This window comes from Equus asinus, chromosome 6, assembly GCF_041296235.1.
Source record: "Equus asinus isolate D_3611 breed Donkey chromosome 6, EquAss-T2T_v2, whole genome shotgun sequence".
NCBI lineage: Eukaryota > Metazoa > Chordata > Mammalia > Perissodactyla > Equidae > Equus > Equus asinus.
This window is the reverse complement of record NC_091795.1, coordinates 10292425-10315192: the sequence shown is the minus strand read 5'-3', so window position 1 is coordinate 10315192 and position 22768 is coordinate 10292425. Positions and strand designations below refer to the sequence as shown.

Here is a 22768-nt window from a genome sequence, read left to right as displayed (position 1 = left end):
GCAATTTGTTTTTTGGTTGTCCTTGTTTTAACTTCTCAAGGAGGGAATTCAGAGAGAGCATTTATGTATGTTAAAAGTGTATGGAGGCATTTAGTCTTTCACGAATGTCTTCATTCATTCAATGTCTATTGAACATCTTCCACAAACCAAGAACCGTTAAGATGCTTGGGCCACGATGTGGACAGATCATGGCCTTTTGCTCTCAGGGAACACCTGATAGCACGAAGGAAAAAGAAGTGCAAACATATAATTGAAATACAATTGATATGCTTATAATCAAGGTATAAACCTACTGCTATGACAGGACGGCTCAAAGAGCAACCACTTTCCGGGAGGGTCAACTCACTCTTCAGGGGAGGGAGATATTCGAGCTGCAGGTCAAAGGGGTTTCCCAACCACAGAATCACTTTCATTGAAAAAAGAAGAAGTATTGGAAATTGGTTTTATTTCATTGATAAATGTATGGATATATAAATGGGGTCAATATGTAGCACACTATAGAACCATAAATTATAGGTGAGAAATGTCACAAACAAGATAGTTTCTGTTACCTAAATTTTATATTTAGTAGAAAATCATATAGCCTAAATATTTAGCTTTCCCAAACCAAAGCTGTGTGCTTCCTAGGAGCATTAATCATTCACAAACATGGGTTACTAATACACAGTAGATGCCTGTTTCTTCAGAATCCAAATTGAAGAGTTCAAAAAAGAGCCATTAAAAACACATTCTACAGTTTCTTTGGCAGAAAATATTTACCAGCTAAGATTAATTATTAAAATTAAAATCCTCATGGCCTGTCATAGGATCAGGACAATACCACATTAACATTAAAAATCATGGCATTTTGAAAGGACTTAAGAAAGATTAAAATGAGGTTAAGTTTAGCAGACTGCTAGTGCTAAATATATTTGACTAAATGGAAATTCCATTAAAACTTACCACTTTAGTGTTTTATATATATTTTATAAATAAACATACTAAGTACCCCCCAATCTGTTTTACCCACATTCTCCTCGATCTTAGGTGAAGAAGACTCAATTCTAGTTTTTTGGGTCACAAATGTGTACTCTACTCTCTGTCTTGCACTCCTTACTTATTTTATTTATTTTCCAACCGGGAAATTACCTTCTAGTACTGAGTAATTTACATACTTATCACTTATTGTCTATCTCCCCCTGGTAGAATGTCATCCTCACAAGGCTAGGCTTGGGTCCCTTTTCTTCACTGTCCTTCTCTAAGACCACTGCTTGCACAGAGGAAGTGTTCACTAAATATTCGATGAGCCTGAGTAGCTTACTGTCGTCTTACTCACTCTTTCTGCTCCTTCTCCATCCAAGTTCCTCTTGAACCCACACCAGTTATGGGACCTCCCTCTCTGGTTTCTCCTAGCTTACTGGTCACATCTGCTTGGACTCCTTTGACAATTCTTTTTCCTCTTTACACTTAGAAGCAGACCATTGGAATGCCACAAAAATCATCCCTTATACGTCCTCCCTCTCTATCCTCCTCACTCCCTGAGTGACCTCAACCTGTCCCAAGGCAGAAAACACCAACTCTATGCTGTAAACTCTCTAATTTATACCTCTAGCTTAAATCTTTGCCTTCATAGCCAGAAATGTGTCAAACTACCCACTTCTTTTCACATGGGTGTCTAATAAGCATCTCATTCCTAATATGCCCCGAGTTGAACTCCTAACTTTTTCCTAAGATAAGCATATCCTGCATTTTCACTCACTTTAGTTAGTGGAAACTTGTGCTTCCAATTGCCTAAGCCAAAAACCCTTGAACAATCTTTCATGTCTCGCTTTTTTTCACACCTCATGTCTATTGGTATATCTTCCAAATGTGCCTAGCATCTGACCATCTCCAGCTCTACCACCTTGAACCAAGCCTCCATTCTCTCTAGCCTGAATTATTGCCTTCTAATTGTTTTTACATTATTTCCAACCTGCAGCAAGGTGACTCTTCTAAAAGATAAATCAGATCACATGATCCCTCTGTTCAAAACCCCCAGTGTCGTCTAGTCTCTATCAGCGTTACATCCCCAATGTCAGTACCATGATCCTTGAGGCCCTAAGTGTTCCAGGCCCCCAGTATCTCTCAGTTCCCCAAGCCTAGTACTTCTCTTCTCTTTCTAGTTACGCTGTCCTCCTTGCTGTTCCTCAGGCACACCTGACACATTTCTACCTCAGGGCCTTTGTACATACTGTTCCTGTCATGCTTTTCTGTCAGATATATCCAGGGCTTGCTCCCTCAATTTCTTCAAGTCTCTTCTCAAATATCACCTCATCTGGGAATTCCTCTCCTATAACTCAATATAAAAATAGCACCCTCAGCACTCTCCATCCCCTTTTATCATTCTGTAGCTTTTATAGTTTTTATGCCACTTAGCTTTGTTATATTTATTTATTTGTTTAATCTGTCAGTGTACAAATAACCTCTTTGAAAGCTAGGAATTTTTCAATTTCATCCACAGAAAAGTGGCTGGCATAAGCAGAAATAGTTTTTAATAACTTAACATTATTTTTCTGAAACTACTTTTATTTAAAGAGAATTTATTCCTTCCTGGGGAATAAATGCCCTCAAAAATAGGACATTATCCCTACCTCACGCCACATGTCTAAATTTACTCAAAATGGATCGAAGACCTAAATGGAAGAAAACAGGGGTAAATCTTTGTGACCTTGGATTTGGCAATGGTTTCTAATATATGGCACCAAACTTACAAGCAACGGAAGAAAAAATAGATAAATTGCACTTCATAAAGATTTAAAACGTTTGTGCTTCCAAAGACACCATCAAGATAGTAAAAAGTCGACACACTGAGCAGGAGAAAATATTTTCAAATTATATATCTGAAAAGAGACACATTTCTAGAATATATATAAAAAATTAAGAATTCTTACAACAATAACAGAAAGAAAAATAACAATAACAAAAAGATCTGAATGGACATTTTTCTAAAGAAAATATGTAAATGACCAATAAACACATGAAAAGATGTTCAACATCATTAGTTATCAGGGAAATGCAAATCAAAACGACAATGAGATACCATTTCACATCCACTTAGCACGGCTATAAGGAAAATGACAAGTACTGGAGAAGATGTAGAGAAATTGAAACGTTTGTACACAATAGATGGGAATGTAAAATGATGCAGCAACTTTGGAAAACAGTCTGACAGTTCCTCAAAAACCCAAACAGAATTACCATATAACCTAGCAACTCCACTCCAAGGTACATACCCCCAAAAGATGAAAATCTGTGTCCACACAAAAACTTAGGTGAATTTTAATAGCAGCATTATTCATAACAGCAAAAAAGTGGAAGCAACACAAATGTCCATCAGCTGACGAATGGATAAGCAAAATCCATTTAATGAAATACTATTCAGCAACAAAAAGTAGTACTGATACATGCTACAACATTATGCATTGTGCATAAAAACATTATGTTAAGTGAAAGAAGCCAGTCACGAGAGACCACGTGTTGTGTGATTCTATCTTGATGAAAAGTCCCGGAGAGGTAAATCTGTAGAGACAGAAAGAATATTAGTGGTTGTCTAGGTCTAGGGAGAATAGGAAGATTGGGGGGTGACTCTAATAGGAGTATACAGTTTCTTTTTGGGGTGATGAAAATGGTCTAAAATTAATCGTAATGATGGTTGCACAACCCTGTGAATGTCAAAATATCTGTGTCATTAGTTTCCTTGCTTATTGCCTGTCTTCCTCAGAATGTGTGTTTTATGAGAGTAGGTACTTTGTCCTGCCTGTTCACTGCTGTTCCCATAAGGCCTAGAAGAGTGTCAGGCATATACTAGACTCTCAATAAACAAATGTTGAATGCACTATAGCTATAGCATTGTTATAAAGACTAGAAAACAGTGATTGTAGGCATAGCATAAAGCAGGTGCCTGGCATATGTACGCATGGCAGGAGCAGTATTTGGATTTTTCTTGAACAGAACAAATATTTTAGATTGAATAATTATATTCATTTGAAAAAATAGTTTTTAAGAGATTCCTTTGATAACCAACCAAGAGTTTACTGCATTATTAAATGTTTTAATGAAGTGTCCTCTCATAGAAATTGTTTCATCTAAACACACTGGAGTCTCATCTTAATTTTAACTTTGCTAATTAAGTTATACAAGAAGATATGCAGAAGGGATTTCAATGAAGACCAACAGCAGTTCCTGCTTGCTATACAATATACATTTGATTCTTCTGACACTTTTTAATGACTTTGTAGATAACCAGCCAAATCATACTGATTATATAACCCAGTGTTAATAATTATCTTCCTGAATTTATAGTCAATTTTCTAAGGAATCTAACTATCAGAGAAACATCTGTTTGTCCCTCTTCTGTGATTTGTTTCTTGCTTTTAATTTCACTACTGAAACCAAAATGCCATTTAAACTACTTTTTAATTCAAAATTCGACGTTGCTCATGCAATGGAATATTGGGCTCTCTCATACCTAATGTAATGCTACAAAGCTATTTACAGATGCTGCAGTGTCTGAAATATGTAAAAAGGGTTATTCCCAGGCAGCCACCTGGAAAAAAAATTCTAAAATAGCTGGTAAAGTTTGGAAATTGATCACAAAGTCAAAATACAAATATATACTTACCACCTAAAATATCCCACACAGGCCTTTATTGAGTTCAAGATTTTTTTAAAAAAATATGAATTTCCCAGTACTCCCCAAATTCAAGTCACTTGCATCACATTTGCTTATTTTACAGCAAATATTTGCACTGCTCCATTTTGTTCCAGGCAAGAGTAAATTTCTTCCTATTCCTCCAAGAAAGGGTAGTTTAAAAATTATATGTATGATTATCACCCCAAAGAGAAACTACATTAAACTCTATCTAATTGCTGTTCAACAAAGCATCATTAATTGTTGACAGTAACAGGGACACGTATTAAAAAATATTTTGCAGATGTGGCAAGGCTTTTTTAAAAGCACACGTTTTTCTTTGTTAAATGTATAATAATTGAGAGTGACACAATCAAAAACACTTTCATGGCTTAGAGATAATATAAAACTGACATTTCAAATAAAATGGCTGTGGGAAAAACAAATTGTGTTTTGGTTTTCTCCTCTCTCTCTAGGGCTGTCCTGGTAAAGGAAATATTTTCACCTGGCCTTTGGGAAGTGGAGGTCTGGCCCGTGATCCCCGGGGAGCCTGCAGTTGCATGAATAGTGTCGACACATTGGTGATGGTGCTCCCATTACCTCCAGCGGATAAGCTCTACTCCAACCCGCACTCATCAACAATGACTGGGTTCTCCTGGAAAGATCTGGAGAGAAACTTGAGAAGGAAGGAGGAAGCATAAAACAGAACTGAATATTAATCTACACCAAAATATTTAAAATATTAACGTAACAACTAGCATGAGAATTCCAGGTCCTTTTAGGAGTCTCTCATATTCAACCATCATCTTCCAATTTAGGCCAGACTCAGATGAGGACTGGAGAAACTCCAATTCAAAGCCCTGAATCTTCATAAATTCTAGAAATGGAAGAGAGAGAATAAAACATGGAACCACTAGTCCTCCTCCTCAACTTCACAAAACACCTCATGTTCCTTGTGGGCAAAAGAGAGCTATATTCTAATTTTTAAGCTTTCGGGAGGAAGTGTGTCTTTAGAATGTTAATAATCATTATCATCCTCTACCTACTGCACCTTTGCTCTGACGCTTAGGATTGCATTTGACACTTACTTAATTTGAAGGTGTTTATGAAGTCACAGCCAGGCATCTTTCCTTTAGGTTTGATAATATTTTACAACCAAACCCTGTCCCTTTTGCTTAAAGCCCAGAACACTCTGAAGGCCTAGGAAGACTTCAGTTCACATCTTTCTTGCAACATTTTGAATATTTCTTTTACCTTTTTCTAATAACGTTTACACCTACATTCCAAATCTTAAAAGGAAGGCATTTTTAACCCTATATTTGTTTTCCTTTTACATCGTGGGCACCTTAAAACCTTGACTCTTTCCTCTGTCTCCGTGGTCCTGCAAGGAGGACGGTGACTTGAGCCGACCGACCTTGACCACCCGAGTTTTCCCAGCTGTCAGATGGATGCCCTCACCTAGGCCCAGGAACCTTGGCTGCTCCGATCCTTGCATGTGCCGCCTGCCCTGCGCCTTCTCCAGGCGGTTGCCTTATCTTCTACCATGGACACTGCTCTCTTCCACCTCAGGAAATACTGTCATGCATTTTGTTCATTTTTCATTTTCTTTGTACGTGCTTTTCATCACTTTCTCCATGGTGCCTGCAACTAAGTGAGAAGAGCTAAATTAGAACAACAACAAAAAATAAAATTGGAAAGAGAATTACTTCTTCCTTCAATTCGTAGGAATTGAACATCAAAATAGCAGGGATTTCAGAAGGAAAAGAAATTAATCTGATGGAATGCCTCGGTGTCAGGGGTGTGCCATGGGCAGGAGGAGGCGAAACAGATTCCTCTGCCTTCTGGTCTTCACGGCACAGTTATTCAAATTCTAGTGACACGGATGTGCTCACCTGGATGGTTTGTTCTTCAATCATCAAAATCATACAATTTCCCTCTTTAACCATAAAAAGGACTTTATAGTCACAAATTTCTTTATCTCTGGGAGTAATGTGGCTCTACCAACATTTTGAAATTATTAGATCTATTTCTGTTTTTTATTTTCAATGTGTTTGTGTGATTTTGTTTCATGTAAGAAAATATAACTACACCTTTTCTAAAAAGTTCACTCTGCTAGTGCCAGTCTTGTAATAAATATGTTTAATCTCCTAACATTTATTGCAATTACTGATATATTTGGAACTAGTTTTACTGCAATTTTTTCTCATTGCACCTTCTTTCCTTTACTTCTAATCCTGAATTCTGTTTATTTGATGAAGTTTTCTATATTCCTTTTCTTCATATACCTCAGAAAATTAACAGTAAATTTTTTAGCAGAGCTATGGTTATTTGGTGTCTCTATTCTCCTTCTGAAAAAGACAATGGCCTTAGCTCACACCATGCACCGACCAGCACCCACTTGCTCCTCGGTCCCCCTCATCTCTACCTCCCTCGGCATCCCTAACTCTGTGTGTGTGTCTCTCCTCACCCCTCTGTCCTATCACTGTTGTTTAGTAAAGTTTAGTTTTATCTTTAAAAACAAAATTGAATTATCAATTTTACTACTATTTTCCCATCTTACTCCTCTCCATATATTTATTTTTTTCTTGCTCAAGCACGTCATCAGGAATTTTTTTTCAATGACGTCCGTAAGTAGGAAACTCTCCCTGTATTCCCGAATTAAAAAAAAAATTCTCCTTAATAAGTAATAAGTTAGCTGCATATAGAATTCAATGTTGGTGGCATTGAAGACGGTCATCCATCATCTTCTGGTGTCATTTAGTGCCAATGAGAAGTCTGCTGTCAAAAACTTATGTGTAGCCTGTCTTTTCTTTCTGGTGGGCTCTGTTATATTGTGCTGTTACACTATGATGTATGTAAATATAGATTTCTTTTCTCTTTCTTTTCTGTTTTTGGTTCTTTATTTGAAAGGCACTTTTACTCTAAGATCATATATCTTTACTCAATGTTGGAAAATTTTCCAGCCATCATTTCATCTAATGTTACTTCACCATCCCTTCTATTTCTTTTTCCTGAAGGCCTCTTAGACCTATCTCAGAACTTTTTGACCTATCCTACATAAGTTTATAAGCTTACATTTATGTACATATACTTTTTCACAATATATTTTTATTGAGATACAACTGACATATAACATGGTATTCGTTTTTAGCGTACAACATAATGATTTGATGTAAGATATATTGTGAAATGGTCACCACAGTAAGTTTAGTTAACATCCATCACCACACAGAGTTACAATTTTTTTCTTGTGATGAGAACTTTGAAGATCTACTCCCTTAGCATCTTTCAAATATACAGTACAGTATCGTTAACAGCCACCCTGCCGTACGTTACACCTCCAGGACTTATCTTATAACTGGAAGTTTGTATCTTTTGATATATAGATTTATAACTTTTGAAAATAGATACCTAGAAAGAATATCTATCTGTTTCTCCCCTGAAAGAAAGAGAGAGAGAAAGAGATTCTGGGTGAAATCCTCAGTACTATCTCTCAATTTTCTAATTCTTCTATGAATGTATCCAGTGTAGAATTCATCAATTTTGTGCTTTATATGAATTACTAAATTACTATTTTTTTATTTACAAGATTTCCAACTTATTTTACATAACTACTTTTTAACTCCTATCTCCTGTGATTTATTATTCTTATTACAGGTGTTGTTCCTTCATTTATCTCATTGATGATGAGTAAACATCTATGAGTAAACACCCATCTTCAGAACTGTCCTGCTGTTTTGATTTTGTCTATAGTGCATTCATATTTGCGTTTTGTCCTTTTGGCTCTCTTTCTCAACACTAGAGTTCTTCAATACACTTCGAAATGTTGATTTGTAGGCTCGTCTGCGAAATGTTTAATTTTACTGTGTGCATTTCTCTCTCTTTCTCTGCTCATCTCTCACGAGAGCCCTTTTTCAGCACTCTGCTTCACATCCCTAGGGACGTGACTCCAGAACCTTTTTTACAGTGGTCACAGTGGCCTCTTGCTTTGCGGTGACGTTGAGAACAAAACATATATTCAGGGACTGGCTTGTCTTGGTTCCTAAAAATGGAGTGGTGTCTGTGTCTTCCTCCTTTCTGGACACAGATTCACAGAGGCCATAGTCCCTGAGAGCAGTAGGTGGCAGGTTTTTCCATTCTTCTTTCACCACCCTGGGAGCTCTACTCCAGATCTCTTTTTCAAACAATAATCTCAATTTCCTGTCCCCAACTTGTTTGAAGCATCTTTGGGCTCTGTTACTCACCATAGCAAAATTTCTTGCATTCCTAAATGCTTCCACATCTGAAGCCCAACAGGTATCCCCATCAGCCTCAGCACTTCGCATTTACTTCTCTCCACTGGTCTGCTGAGAGGCTGAGCTTGTTATTGCAGAATCTCCTCTTTCTGTGTGTTTTCCTCCCAGTGATAGAAATGCATTGGGGTGGTTCAGTGGCATGGGGGTCAAGAGCTGCAACTCTGGAGTCTGTCTTCTTGGGATCAAATCTCAGCTTAACCACATGCCCAGACTGTGGACACTTGAGCAAATTACTCAGTCTCTCTGTCTCATTTTCCTCCTCTATAAGATGGGAATGTTTATTGCTACAAGGAATAAATGAGATGACATACAAAGCAATGAAACACAGTGAGTAGTCATGACATGCTAGCTGTGATATTACGAACACAATTAGGCCATAGTCTTGACAAGGAAGTGTGAAATTACAGACTTTTAAAGAAAAGTTTGTTATAGAAAGCACAAAAGAAAATGACTACCAGAGAAAACACTGCTAATTTTCTATATTTACTCCTTCATTATTTTTCTAATGCATGCATACATATATAATTTTTATAGAATGTTGTCATTCTGTAGATATTTTTTATCATAATCTGATTTTGTTGCTTAACACTATATTATGAGCTTGTTGCTGTGTGAATAATATTCCCTAATAAGACTAAAATAGCTGTGCTCACTAATATCAATAACACTGTGCTGAATATTTTTGGTCATACAAATCAGAACATTTCAGGGAATATTCTTTTGAAAAGTGACATAACAGAATCTGTTCCAAGACTTATGAAACATACTGACAAATTATTTTACAAAAAACTTTTCACATTATAACTCTATCCAAATGTAGGAGTGCCATGTATATTTTTAATGTAGACAGATTTAATTGGCACTAGCTGCTTATAACATTTTAGAGCAACATCAAGTCTACTTTTCTGTCCAGTGAATCTAAGTTGAGCTATCTTGTTCTACTGACAACTTACATTTCTGCTTCTAAGATTTCTATACTGAAATCCCAACTTCAAACCATCATAACTTTATTTATAGAAGTATTAAAAATGTTTTAGTGAATTAGTCTGAATATTATAATCTTCACTCTGTAAAAATATAAAACCTGATTTTCAGAAGCTGAACCATGTATTTTAATTTAATTCCTTTTTTTTTTTCAGATAAGATATTCTGCAAGATGTCACGCTTTTGAAACTTGAGACTTGTTTTATGGTCCAGCATATGAGCAACTTTGATGAACGTTCTATGGGCACTTGAAAAGACCATGTATTCTGCAGGTGTTGAGAACTGTGTTCTATAAATGTTAGTTAGGTCAAGGTGTTGATGATGTCATTCACATCTTCTACATCTTTGCTGATTTTTCTAATCCTAGAAACAACTGATTTTCCTGGTTGTTCTTTCATGTTCTGAGAAAGGATTATTAAATTTTCCATTGTGATTATGATTATCTATTTCTCCTTTTAGTTCTGAAAGTTCTCATTTTGAAACTCTGTTATTAGGTATATCATAATTATTATGTATATATTATTAACATATACATTAACAATCAGGTAGATAATAATAATTAAGTACATAATATAATCATGTCACGCAGATGTACTGACCTTCTTACTGTGGTGAAATGTCTCTGTACCTCTGCCAATACTTATTTTCTTAAAGTCTACTTTGGTCTTAATATAGGCATGCCACCTTTCTTTTTTTTTTTAAAGATTGGAACCTGAGCTAACATCTATTGCCAAACCTTCTTTTTCTTCTTCTCCACAAAGCCCCCCAGCACATAGTTGTATACTCTAGTTGTAGGTTCTTCTGGTTGTGTTATGTGGGACGCCACCTCAGCACGGCCTGATGAGTAGTGCCATGTCCGGGCCCAGGATCTCAACTGCATGCCAGCTTTCTTATGATCAGCATTTGCACAGCATATCTTTTTATGTTCTTTTAACTTTAAATCTGTTGGTGTTTTTGCATTTTAAGTATGTCTCTTGTAGAAAAAATATAGTTTGGTATTGCTTTTTAATCTAGTCTTACAATCTCAGCCTTTTAATTGTAGTATTTCATTCATTATATTTAATATAGTCATAGGTGCGGTTGTATTTAAGCCTGCCATTTTTCTATTTGTTTTAATAAAGCCCTCAACATAGTTATAATTTTTACTTTAAACAGTTCTAAGTATTTTAAATAAAGAAAAGAAATTTACATATGTAGTTTTTCATACGAACCCACATACTTGACTTTTCTAGTGATCTTCATTTCTTCGTTTGTCATTTCCCTTTAACTTGAGGAATTTCCTCGAGCATTCCTTGGGATGCAGTTCTACTGGAAATGAATTCTCACAGCTTGTTTAATTTAAAGTGTTTTATTTCATCTTCAGTTTTGAAAAGTACTTTCACTGGACACAGAATCCTGAATGACATCGTTTTTTCATTCATCATTTTAAAGATGTGGTTCCTTTCTGTTGGGTTTGCTTTGTTTTGGTTTTTGGCCTTCATTTTTCCTGAGGAGAAGTCGGTCAATATTCGTATCATTTTTTCCCTTTGTTCTACGTGCTTTTCTTCTCTGCCTGATTCCATCATTTTCTCTTTATCTTTGGATTTTGGCATTTTTACTACAGCGTGTCTAGGTTTGACTTTCCTTTTGTTTGTTCTTTGGATTTACTGAGATTATTGGATGCTGCACAAAATTTGGAAAGATTTTGCCCATTATTTCTTAAATTATATTTTCTGCCCCTTTCTGTTTGTCCTTTACTTCTGAGACTCTGATTACACGTATGTTAGAATAATTGATACTGCCCCATGGGCCTCTAAGGCTCTGATCATTTTCTTTCACTCATTTTTCTCTCTATTCTTTAGATTAGATCATTTCTATTGATGTATCTTTAACTGACTTTTCCTTTAGCTATATTCAATCTTCTCTTAAATCCATGCAGTGATTTTATTTTCTCTGTTACTGTACTTCACAATTCTAGAATTTCCATTTAGTGATTCTGTACAGTTTCTATTTCTCTGCTAAGACTACACATACCTTAATTTAGTATGTGTATATTTGCCTTTATATCCTTGACCATATTTATAATAGCTATTTTAAAGCCTTGGTCTGCTAATTATAACATCTGAGTCACCTCAGGGTGTGTTTCCATTGACTGATTTTGTTTTCTTGATGTTGGTCAAATTTTCCTTTCACTGCACATTTAGTAATTTTTTTTATTTTAATACTGCACATTAAGAATAATATGCTATTAAGGCTCTGAATTTTGTTACGTTCCTCTGAAGAGTGACTTTTGCAATAGCAGACAGTTCATTTGGCTGGACTCAAACTGCAGACTCTGTCTCCTACATGGTAGGTAGCAGCTAAAACCTCTCTCAATTATCTCATTTTCCACTACTGCTTTTTTGTTGTGCTCTCTAAGATCTCCCACTATATGCTGTTCGATAGAAATCTAAACATCTGGAAAGAGTTTTTACACAAACTTGGGGTTCACTTCTTTTGCAAATCTCACCTTTCTAGGACTTATCCCCTAACTTTCTGGCTGTTCAGCCAGCTCTCAAAACTGTCTCCTGACACCTCAAGCCAAGAAGGCTATAGCTTTCTGCCACCAGAACCATATTCCAATTCGGGAGCAACCTCAGGCAAAAGGACACAAAATTCCAAATCTCACCTGTTGTAATCCTCCTTTCAAAGTCAGATCCCTCTCCTCTACGTCTCTCAACAGTAACTGCAAGTTGTTTAGGGTTTTTTGAGGGTGTTTCCTTTTCGTTCTGATTTTACACCGTTATCCACAGGAGGGTTAATCTTATCAAACTACTTCACATTCCAAAACTATAAATTGCACTATGCACTTTAAAGGCTTTATTTCTGCAAACCATGGGTATGTTTGTATAATTCAAATAATCCACAACTTCAACTTCTACCATCTCTAAATATCTCAAATACCAGTAAATCTTGAGATCAACAAAAATAAAAGTAAAAACAAAAGCAAAACCCTGAGTTAGCACTATTGAAAACCAATAATCCTGCTTCGTATTTCTGCCCATAGTCTCAGAAACACAATGCCTAGGTAGCAATTGATAGTAGCAGATCTATTTTTACTCCGAAGGGAAAAAAGGATAACTTCATAATTTAATTAAAATGTGAAATTTCTCCAATTTTCAAATTAAAAATTTAGTGCAGCTCTATCCAAAAGAACGTTCTCGAATGATGGAAATGCTTTTTCCATGACTTATATGGTAGCCACTAGGCAGAGATAGCTATATGTGTCCAATGTTACTAAAAAACTGAATTTTTTATTATACTTAATTTTAAATAATTTAAATTTAAGTAGCTACATATGGCTGATGCCTGCTACACTGGAAAGCACAGGTATAGCGCAAATGAAACAAACAAGAGATTGAAATCAACAGCAGGGAGAAGTCATTTTTGATGAGATAATAGAGATTATATTAATATGGTGTAATAAGTCAAAGAAAGAAAGAATTCAGAGACTTTATAATATAAAGACAATATTTCATTATTCTTCAATATACCATTTTTCCCCAAAACATTACACAGCATTTATACGACTGCTGTTTCTGAACTATATTTTTAGGAACAAGAAGCAAATGACAAGAAAGAAAAATTATCAAATGAACTTATTAATAAAGTAAACATTTCATCACGTAGATTGTGTAATAATTATGGCCCCAAGTCAAGTTAAAACTGACCTGTAGTACACTTGATTTATTACTGTAAATTTGTATATAAGGAAGAGTCACATCTTACTTAGAGGTGAAAATTCAGGCTAAAGTAAAAAACAAGATGGTCTGAAGCACCCTTGAACAAGAATTCCTGTATATCTGCCATAAAATAAAGCATGGTATTCACTCAATAAATTCACTAAAGATCGTTTCTCCTCCCAGACTGGAATAGATCATTGTTTCCGAGGCTGAGCAACGGAGGGTGCAGTCATCTTGTATTTAGATGCCACACTGGGTGATAGCGTTTCCTGCATCTAGACTCCCAGAATCCCACTCAGAGAGGAGGGGTGTGCCTGCTCTGAGACACAGGACTGCGGCCATTTAAAGAACCAACATCCCAGGCCTCTCATGACACTGTCACCCCATGGCACTGCTCATCGAGTGGAAGGAAGATAGGGGACATCGCTATGAACTGTTTCAACTCTCTCTCCTGTTTTCTCTTGCTCTCTCTCTCTCTCTCTCTGATAATTTCCCTCAGAAATTTATGTGCTTGAATTTAAGCAAGCTAAGCATTCAGATGTGAAACTCCATTACAGTGTATTTGAGGAAATTATCAGTAAAAACGGATAGAAATCAAAGTTTGGGGCCCTAATTGTTTACGTTTCAGTTACCCAGAAAATCCAAACTGCCTCCTTCTTTACCCATACTAGATAATTAAGGCTTGAGACTATTCTTGGATTCAGATGGAAAAGAGAGTAAAGATGTTAGATCGTCTCTGAGCACAAACAATTTCCATCCAGAAAGAGTGACCAATTGAAAGCATGTCCTGATTAAGGTGTTGGCACAAACTGTCTGCCATGCTTCTAGTCTTAGAGTGCATTTAATCTGACACATTTCCCCTCTGTGTGTGTGTCTCTTCTGGTTTCTATTGGAATTACCAGGGCCACCCAAGGAGTGCAGTTATGTCCATGCTATAGCAGAAAGCGATAGAAGCCTTGATCAGCATTAAACATCTGTTTCGGAAAGTCCTGATTTACAATACAATAGTTCCAAATATGTTAGGAGGACAGGACACAACTTATAATTTAATTATGCTTAACTCATTCTCAACAGCAATATCTGATACTTATTTTTAAAAGACTAGTGTATGAATACTTTCCTCTCCTTGACCACTTACCCTTTTGATTTTTCACTATGGACCTGATGGTGGTACTAACAGTACCAAAATGTATGAAGTACTTTATACAACATATAAAGTCATGATCTTGGCCTTCAGAAAACCATCTTTACTCTTCATGTATGATTCCTTTTGAATCTTAAGTTGAACCCTCTACCAAAAGTACTTCTCTACATTGACTAGAACTGGTTTGTTGACTATACCGGCTGACAAGAAAAGCTGTGTTTTTATTTGAGGATGGGATGGTTTTTCATTTTGAATTATTGCTTGGTTTTCTTCCCATCCAATTCTGTTTTGAGCCACCTGTGCATGCAAATTGCCTTATTTATTACCCAAAGATCAAGGTCCTGCAGTTTGTGTGTTTTCTCCATTCCTTCAATGTTATTTGACTTATCCCCATAATTGATTTCATCTTTCAACTCTCTTTTTGTTTCTTCCTATTAGATTTTTTGCTTTTCCATCTCTCTAGAGTTAGATTGCCATTGTGCCAATTCAAAACATGTTGCTCTCATTTCTCCTGTTATCATCCATAGTCTGAGAACTGATATGTTTAGAAAATTGCTTTCTGCTGTTTACCTGCCTTCTTTCCACAAATCTTCTGTGGTAGGACTTTTTCTCCCTTATAGTCAGAATACCGTGAATAAGTGGAGAAGACTCTTCTGGAATCAGAACTGTTCCTCTCACTAATCTTCTCTATAGAGTTTTCCTGCTCTGGGAAAATGCCAAGTTTCCTGTCCAGTTTGTTTGGGCCATCATTTGGCCCCCTGCTCTTGCACTCAGACTGAAGCTGTAGATGGGGTTGCCAAAGTCTCACATTAGTGTGGACCTTGCAATGGCTTTTGAATTATGTTAGATGTTTTTTGCGAAGTCAAATATCCCCTTCTTAAGTCTTTCTTCTTTCTTCTTAAGTCTTTCTTCTTAAGAACTCAAAAGATATTATAGCATATTATTTTACGTGTTTCTACTTCTCTCACTGAGGAGAGAGTAATGATGATATGTACATGTAAATAATGTCCCACTGCAACTGAAAAATTTGTGATCATTTCTCTTCCATGTTCCCCTTCTGCTAAAGACATCTTGTAAGATGATTTTGGCTAAAAGAGGCCACTAAAATTTGTCAATTGATCCAATGGGTATACCTTTGAATCGCTATCACAAGCCAGGCCGCTGAGGTAAAATGGCACATGAACGCTGCATGACGTCATTCACAGGCATGCCATGGACTGGTGAACGGCACGAGAACTCCAGCATCAAAACCCCCTGTCATTGCTTTGCAGTGAGCATCAAAGGATCAGAGTACAAGCCCACGAGGCACAGACAGTGCGTCTTAGAGGGTGTCCAGTGACCTGCACTCCCTCTCTAAGCAATCAAGTTGATGAGGATTCTAGGATCTTCATAAGAAAATCAGTTAGAAAAGAATCCCTCATCCTCCAATTCCACCAATAGCAGCACTGGTTAAGGATCCTTAGACCTTAGCATCTGTATGACAAAATGCAACCAAAACTCATATTTCTACCATCACAGTTGGTATTTCTGAGAATTACAGCTCAGCTAAATGACTTTTTATCTCCATAACTTCTGATCATTTACTTTACCTTCCAGAATTGGTTTCTCCGTAGAATTGCTATAAAAATTAAATGAGATAGTGCTTATGACAGGCCCAGACTAAAAGCTTGCTAAATGAGTATTGTTCCTGTAGATGCTGCTGCTAATAGTTTGTGACAGTAGTTTCATATCTACCATATAGGTGAAGGGATTATGTACCAAGGCCCAGAAGTTGACAAGTGCAGAATGACGATGGGCTTCTTACATCTTGTCACAAATAAGCCAGAAACACTTGGTGTTTTGCCTGGCAGGGCAGAGAGTTAAATTATGAAACTGCGCTGGGAGCCAGAAGGTGAGGATAGAGGTGGTGGGAGGAGGAGCAGAAGGCAGATTTTGCCAAGGGAAGCAGAATGCAAAGCTTGGGTTGGCAGTGGCAGAAGAGTTTCCTGGAGAGGATACCATCCTGAACTGCAGTTGATACCTCTGCTTATATCCTGGTCCACTTCTCACCAATGCATGAGTTCCAGGCCTATAGTCTACCTGGCGATCAGTGGCACTCAGGCCCTCTCCCTTTGCTGTTTGAACCAAATGAAGAGGGGCGGACCTTTATTGGGGTGTGCCTGCATGTGGTAGAGGCTAAGAGGATTGGTGGTCTTCCACCGAGGCACTAAGATTACAGCAAATAGATTGTGATTAAATGATTCTAGGTGTTTCCATAGCCCCTAAGTTGAGGGCCTCCCAGATTCTGATGGCTGCCATGTATCTGTATAACAGTCCCCAAGAAGGGGAAGATAGTATTATGCACACTGCGCAAACAGGGGCCATGCAAGAGAGGGGCATTCAACCACTGGCCTCTGGTCCTGCAATTAGTCCTCCACAGAGCCGAGTCTGGCCAAGGTCATGGCAGGCTCATCTTCTGAACTTCCCCATGGTGACTACTGTCACCCTTTCAATTAAAACTTGAAATAGCTTTCACTAGGATATTGATAAAAAAAAAGAAATTGTCCAGGAGCCAATAAAAAAGTCAAGTCAAGAGGATGGTAAATATTTAAATGTAAGTCATATTTATATGTTTTAAACCAAGTAAGGTGCTAGCAAAGCATTTCTTGTTCTTTAATTCAGCAAAATGCCAGGAGGCCATAAAATACTGTATCTTGCAGTCTACTTTTCCTTAGATAAACAAAAAGCTCTTATTCGCCAAGTTTCCTTAGTCAAGAAGTAGAAGTGTCATGTCAATGAAGTTAACTGTTAAGAACAAAGTGTTTTAACTTCAAATTGTCATTCAGGAAAGAATTTTGAGTACTTCTTTAAAAAAATTGGCAGTTGTCATTTAATATATGATGTGATCTAAAGGCATATTATTTTTTAATGTTACCTAGGAGATTTCATCAGCTTCATGACATTCTTAATCTTTGGTATAATTGTCTAAATTGATAGAACATCTTTTATTAAACTGATAGAGACACATCCTGCACTTTCATAAGTCAGGTAAACAGGTGTGATTATTCAGGGTTCTGAGTTCTCACTTCCTTTGTCTCCCTTTTTTTTTCCAACTCTCCTAAAATTCTCTGATAATGATAAGAGTGACATTGTTTTAAAAGATAAGAAGCACCAAAATTATTTTGTCTCTGACCTTTATAGTTTCCAGAACAAGTAGTTTCTGTTAGCAAAATAGTTCAAGCTTTTCTTACAAAGGATACCTGGCATTGTTCCATGAGAGAAACATTTATTGTTCCTGATAAGGAAAGTTATTAAGCTCTCATCTTTTCTCAGAAAGCCATTCAACCAAAATAAAGTATTTTAGAACTGCTGAGGAAAAATCTGAAGGAAAGGACAGAAAATATTCCATAGGTTACATTTTCTGCGAGTACTCATGTACTCGCAGTACATCGATTGTGCCTTCTTAAAACAAATAAGATAGGTTTCAAGGATAATTCTTGGCAGTCTTTCAATACAAGCAGCACATTTACACAGCTAAAGTTTAATGTTTTAAAAGTAAGTTTTGTGAAAAGAATTATTGAGAGACTGGGAACAGAAAAATTACATAGGGTTAAGAATTCATATAGTATGTTAACTATGCTTAAACTACTGACAACAGGCTATTTCTTCGATTGAGGAGTTCAGATTCAGACGCCATCTCTGTCTAAACCTAAATCTGTGTGTTTGCATTAAAAGCATCACCAGTGTTTGTTCAGAAAGGTAATGTGTGTTCAAAGGTTCACCCGCTAGTGTCAGCTGCCGTCACCATTTTTTTGTGGGGTTTCAAAACAAACAAGTGTGATCTATGTATCCTTGCAGGTTGCATAGTCTATGAAAACAATAGGACACTGTTGTCATTAATTCTCAAGGAACCATGGACTAAGTGGCTGTGAAGTCAAAGTTACAATAAAAAGCTCTTCCTTCTTACCAAAAAAGTGGGGGTTGCTTTTGCAGTGTTTCTGATTCAGCTGGAAGTACAGTGTATAGTCAGGGAAAAGTCACCAAGTGTATTAGAGCCACATAAAACGAAGCATACATTTACAAATAATAAGATTCATTAAGGAAAATAATAGAAGAGACAGTAATAGTCATTAACTCTAGAATTCATAACTTCAGATTTCCCATTCACAATAAGCTTTGTGGTATGCCACAGCTTTTAATAGCCTAACAGCATTTTTTAAATTCTTTTCTTAAAAGATGATTGGCTTTGAATGTTAGAATATGCAAATACACATCAAAGACTGACCATCTCTTTGTGTTTGGGTATATATTTCTGTATGGCATAATATTTCCACTTGCACTGGTTTCCTGGCATGAAAATGTTTATTGCACTCATTAGCTAAGAGGGTATCGGCACTGGTCCAATGAACACAGATCTGCCTTCTGATTTCAGCCATTAAATTGCAATGGGATTCACAGGCTTAACATTGTGGGTGTGAGAATAATAAAATGGAACTCCATCTTTAGCCCAGTTACCATGGATGCAGTTAAAGGTCATAGTGCCAGCTGCTAACTAGTTGCCTTTTGAGCTGTGTTACCCCTCCTGCTCTGCTTTCCACACTTCCGCTCCTCCAGGTCTGTCACGGAATACCTTCACCTACCTTGGTGACACACTACCTCTTCTTTAAGACAACAGGCTCCCTCTTTTCAAGACAATGGTTGCTATAGACATCCTCTTTTATTTATGTCTAAAAGATATGATATAGAATAGGAAGATAAAGGCCTTAATAAAACACAAATTGCTGTTGCTTCAGCGTCCTGAATTACTTTCTCATTTTCTGCATGCCACTCTACATTCCCAACCAAAAAGAAGAAAAAAAGTATAGTAAATTCCCATCTCCGTTGAAACTGGTAATGGGTTCAGGCACTGATGCATTCACAACGTGAAACATCAACTTCTCCTTCATTCGGCCCAAAGTCCTAGGAGTTAATTCCCTGTGCTGCATGAGGTGTCAGGGTAATTACCGCTGATCAGCCCTATTTCTCCGCCGCTGCCCAGCGCCGCCGGCCCCCCTGTTTATCGATGCACTGCCACAGCCCCACCGCACTTGCATTCAGCCAAGCTTCTTAATCGAAAGGGTTTGGACAATGTCGGATTTTCAAAGAAAAGAAGTAGGGAAAAAAATTAAAAGTAGCCAAGCAAAATAAAGTGCATGGTAAGAAAGCTGAAAGCCCTACAAAATATTTCCTGATGTCAACACTTCATTTCAATAGATTTAAAAGCTCCTATTCATTTCCAAAGGAAGGTCCGCAAGCCTTTCTCTGGGCAACCTCACTACACGGTCACATTTAGAAATATTTGCCAGACGTATAGCTTTAAAAAAAAAAAAAACACTGTGGAAAAGTTTATTGTCTTTGTTCTATTTAGGAATAAGTCCTAGCTATGTGTAGCTCTACAGGCCAGAATACAAAGAAACTTACCAAAAAAAAATGTTGTGCCCCTCTGTTTTAAACATACATTTATATAACTTGTCATTTCATAAAAATAAATTAAGTATTATATGAGCCAAATGTTTCAATTCCACACGAGAGTGGTTTCTGGGACTCTTGGCAGAATGCCACTATATTCATTTTTATTTCAAACACAATGTGAAGTCTTTAATTTTAATATACTTTGTAACTATAATGGTTATAGGGCATATACTGTATTAATTCATCCTCATCCTTTTCTGTTCCTGGGCGGATTTCGAGGAACAGAAAGATGCATTGATTTTATGTATCTTACACACTTTAAAATACTGTGGGAGAGTGAAGGGGGCGTGCAGACCAGGGAGAAAGAGAGTATTTGGAGCTGGGCACCAGGGGCTCAGTGCCCTAAATGCTGACGCTGGCTTTGGCATATCATCCTTCTATGTCCCTGGTTCCCAAGTGCAAATGATGCCAGGCCAGGTAGAAAGGCGAGGCGTGCGGTCTGGATGGGAGTGGAAGCTGCATCTGCCACCTGGGGCTCTTGCCCATCTCCCAAGTCCCTGCGCATCTCCCCAGGGAGCCATCTCTCAGCCTCTCACAGCTCTTTAGTCTGAAACAAGGAGGGCATTGGTTAGTCAGCTGATGGTGGGAGCCTCTCTGCAACCTCCCCATGTGATGGCCGTGTGGTCCTGGGCCAAATTCTTTCTCCACAGCTCCTTTCTTCTCTGGAACTCCACTAGCCAACAGTCAGAGAACTGAGCAGGGCCAGGAACACTGGGAGAAGCCAGCCCCATTTAATCCAAAATACTCTGCCAGCAAAAGGAGAAGCTGACCCCTACAGAGGGAACGGAGTGGCAACGACAAATAGATATATAAATCTATTAATCCCCAGTGATAGTCCTGAGGTGTCAGAGCGACCTCAGTAGCAGAGTGGTATTTCTTCATTAAAGGGGCTGCTGGAGGGGGCGGAAGAAAGAAGTAATTTTCATAAGCCTTATGACTGTCTTCTTGGGGACACCAGAATAACATGTTTCCAGCGATCACAGAGACTTCAGCTCTCCTCTTCCTCTGCCATACTTCTAATCAGAGAATTTCTTCCTGTGCCTTGTTTACTGTTGATATTTTCTGGCTGATTGGAGAGGAATGACATTTTGACAATTTACTGTAGCAGTAAGCACTGTACAAACAAAAGGTGCTGATGAAAACTGGAACCCATTATTATGTAAATGATGGCTGAGTAACACAGAATCCATCTCCCAGTCACCATCATTGAGACCAGTTTTACTCAATGATAATAATTTTCGTGATTGCAGACTTCAGAGTGATCAGAAATACGCTTTAGCTGTTGCATTTATCTACTGCTGGTACTTGACCCTTAATTAAATTCTGAAACTTTTTTATATAATAAAGTAAAATACAGCTGACACTTCTGTTCAAACAAAGAGGCTCAAATACAGAGCTACGAAATAAGATAAAGGTATTTCAGACTTACCTCGCTGTATTTATAGTAAACATGGATTGTACAGCGCATTTTGAAAGCGAGCTTTAAGTTTAAAATGCAGATGTGTGTTTTCAAGTAATTTCAATTCTGTACTTTGTCGCTGCTCTCCCTAAATGATGCTAAATCTCTGCAAGCTCATCTTGGACACGTCATAATAGAAAAATCTGCTTGAAAGACATGTAAATGTGCTCTGAAAATAAGTTCTGTGAGTTCTTTAAATCTTCTGTCTTAATATCTAGACTATTCAAAGCGAGTCTTCAAAACGATGCCACTTATTAAGATCCACACAGCTTGGTAAGCCGGGATCGAGTTTTGTAAAGGAATCTTTTCTTCATAAATTTGTTCTTGTCTTAAAAGAAGAAAGCCAAGGCAAATTTTAAAACAGCATTTTGGCTTTAATGAAAAATTGATTGGCTAAAACAGATGTCAAAGTGGAAATACAGGGAGGCAGGCATTACGCAGGTATCAGCTGGCTGTTAAGAATGGCTGACAGGAGAAGACACTTTGGCTAATGTGCTCTCACTCTCTTGAAATCCCGCTAATGCTTCGGAGCGTTTATTTACCTTGGAGTTCTCTCACTCTTTCAGGGTAGGAAAAAAGATCTTCATTTTGAATATGTTAATAAGTAAAAGTCAGCTTAAAGGGGGCAATTGTATGAGCTCGTTTTTAATATTTCCTTAGATATAACCCTTTCTAACCAGGCAGCTCACTGAGCCAATGAGCTAAGAAGGTAATTACTTAAGTGGATTTCATGAAGAGTAGAAAGATGATTGTGCCACATTAAATAACAATTGTGTCCTTAATGATGTGTTGGGCTATAATGCAAACATCCCCCCTCCATCACTGGCAGGGGCTCTGGTGTACCTTTCTAATGACTCCCAGGGCTTCCAGCCCTTGCCACGGCTCCTGGGGCTCTCAGAGCCTATGTAAACACCAAGGGAGCAGGTATATTTTTTTAGAGTGCAGTGCCTGCAGCTGCGTGGTCATTGATAAATTGGCTATGAATTGCTGAAATACTTCATATGAATATAAACATTGTTGTAGCTTTGTAGCTTGAGAAAAGGAAGA

General features: G+C 37.4%; 1 long non-coding RNA gene across 3 annotated transcripts in view; it reads left to right on the top strand.

Moving 5' to 3' along the window:
* Positions 1-12834, top strand: part of LOC139045484 (uncharacterized) — a 59827-nt gene extending 46993 nt beyond the window's left edge. Inside the window, exons 3-4 of one of the 3 annotated variants that reach the window (XR_011503838.1) lie at positions 5125-6547; positions 10083-12834. This is a non-coding gene — a long non-coding RNA (uncharacterized lncRNA). Of the gene's footprint in view, positions 1-5124; positions 7305-10082 lie in introns of those variants that run through there. The other 2 variants (XR_011503839.1, XR_011503837.1) reach the window with 2 other exon arrangements.
* Positions 12835-22768: the final 9934 nt, after the last annotated feature.